Genomic DNA, 2,951 nt, shown 5'->3' on the forward strand with positions numbered 1-2,951 from the left:
GAGATGACACGATATTTTATGTGGCGGCATGATAAGAGAAGTGGTTTCCGGTAAACCAATGAGGTTGAAAATTGCTGCTCTTTTTAAATTAATATGTAAAAAGTTTAAAATGCCTTCGTGTTATAGTTCCATGATTAACTGAATTTAAGTATTAATCCAATTGAAATAATTTTCGGATTCTTTTAATGTCATTGTCATGTCGTCAAATCAGAAACGTGACATCAACATACCTTAACCGCATAACGTACTTTCACATACAGCTGCGTGTATTTAGCAAAAGCGTATATAGCATCCAGTTACCATAATTTTTTGTGTAAGGTTGCATATGCAGATAATTGTGTATTCACACAATAACTTCAATTCTAAAATGATTATAAAGTTGCTAAGAATGGCCTTTTGAAAGCTTTACGGATTATAAAAGTTTATTTAAAATGGTTTACTTACACTAAATACTCTCATCTTCTGACAACACAAAACCTTAGTAGATTAAACATCTAATATATGTTGAACACATAAATTAAGTTTTACTTCTGTATGACATGCATATTTCTGCAAATTTTTTTACAATATTTTTATAGCACTACAGATATCTAAAACTGGAAACAAAATACCAAAAACATAATCAGTACTACACTAGGTACAGTAACGTTATGTAAAACAACAGTAACTAAATATATACTTCTTATATGGTGAACAACATTTGCAATACAATTGTTCCTCTAAATGTAAGAAAAATATTTTATATTTTAGTTAATATGCTTATAAACCTTGATCTCTGGATTGATCTGTGAAGATGTTTAATTCTTTATTTTAAATGTATGTTTAACTTTGCTGCTGCATCAGTTCAATCAAATAAAACGAAAGCTACAAGTGGAATAAATGTAGGAAAAATATTTTATATTTTAGTTAATATGCTTATAAACCTTGATCTCTGGATTGATCTGTGAAGATGTTTAATTCTTTATTTTAAATGTATTTTTAACTTTGTTGCTGCATCAGTTCAATCAAATAAAACGAAAGCTACAAGTGGAATATATTTTCTATATAATTGATTCATACTAGTGATACTACCTACACATTGTTCAAATAAAAAGATCTAAAATGGAAAAATAATTTACATTTTTCCAATTTTGTTATAATTCAAAAATATTAGGTCGTCAAGAAATGAATGTTGCGTTTTGGAACACTTTCATTAATCATAATAGTTAAACGAACCGCCTAAACGTCACGTTAGTGTAGCCTATATAATGTGTAAAGTTTTTCAAATTATTATTTCAGTCGTTCTTAATGTATCAAGCGTCTATATGCAAAGAAAAGCCAAAAACTATGGTTTTTATCATTAAATGAAGATATAGCCTAAAGATGCTTTGTGGGCTTTACGGCATAACCAGGTTTCATTCGCCCGGTCCCCTGGGCAGTTCCCCCCCCCCTTTTGGCGGGTCTGCATTTCCATAAACTTTTTTCATATTCTTTGTGGCTACAAATACATTGTTTCCCTTCTAGCATTCAAAAGCATTACACGCCGAATGTGTGTCTCGTCGTGTGCCATCACTATAAGGGTTTGTTTGTTTGTTTTTGAATTTCGCGCAAAGCTACACGAGGGCTATCTGCGCTAGCCGTACCTAATTTAACAGTGTAAGACTAGAGGGAAGGCAGTTAGTCATCACTACCCACCGCCAACTCTTGGGCTGCTCTTTTTATCAACGAATAGTGGGATTGACCGTCACATTATAACGCCCCCACGGCTGAAAGGGCGAGCATGTTTGGTGTGACGGGGACACGAACCCGCGCCCCTCTGATTGTGAGTCGAGCGCCCTAACCACCTGGCCATGCCGGGCCCACTATAAGGGATTAGCTAGAGTATACTTAATAATTGATATGTATTTGTTACTTTATAGATTTAATAGATATTTGTTGTTACTTTATTAACGTTTTTACGCTTATACTGTGAGGTAAAAACGGCTGCTGCTATGATTTTGTCTGGTTTATGAGCTCGTTGCTGTCCTAATTTAGAATCTTCTTTTTAATAAATTATTGAAAATCCTTAAAAAGAGAGAGAGAGAAAGGGGACCCGGCGAGGATGTTTGGCCCGGGGCTCGTGCTGGCTCTCGACGTTCCTGGTAGGGTGTAAACTGTTTCACGTATTATTTTAATATAATTTATTTTCATTAAATTAGTATTTCAATTACTTACAAATATCAAGAAATAATATATTATATGAAACGCAAGCATATTTTTAACATGAAAATTATCCCTTTTCATTTTAAAAATAATTAAATTATATGAACTAAAACATTTCAAATAACCCCTATAAGTACGTACTAATATAATGGCATATTTTGAGGATTTGTAAGCCTACTGAAGCTTTTTCAATACTGATATTTCATGCTCATGAAATTTGGCCTAATTGGTAAAATCATAACTTCACAACATTGTTTAGTCCGATTTAATTGTATACATTGTTCCATACTGATCGTGTCAAGTTAAAACAACTACAACTGATAAGTTATAGTCAAACACACGTGTGATATCAAGAGACAAGAGCTAATTTCTATCTGTTATCCTGTACATACATGTTTATTCTTTGTATAAACGAGAGTATATATATGGAAATTGTGACGTCAGATGCATGCTTGTTTGGGTACAATTATCTCATGCTAAAATGAAACTCTCGTCAGTTGTTAAAATTAGTTTCATAATTTTCCGAAGAGTTCACTTCTATTTATATTTACGTCTGTAACTTTCTATTTGTGTTCTGGTGAAGACAGACCTACTTTCGTATTTTTGTCTCATTGCTTACTGCTTGGTAATACTGCGCATATGTAAACAGTTAAACGTGATTCACTAGTTCTACCCATATATATATATATATATATATTTGTATGCGCATGTTTATTCACCGAAAATGAATTTGAAAACAACAGTAGGGATATGGAAGGAGTTCTGACAAT

Source organism: Limulus polyphemus, unplaced genomic scaffold, assembly GCF_000517525.1.
Source record: "Limulus polyphemus unplaced genomic scaffold, Limulus_polyphemus-2.1.2 Scaffold6627, whole genome shotgun sequence".
In the NCBI taxonomy this organism is placed as follows: Eukaryota; Metazoa; Arthropoda; class Merostomata; order Xiphosura; family Limulidae; genus Limulus; species Limulus polyphemus.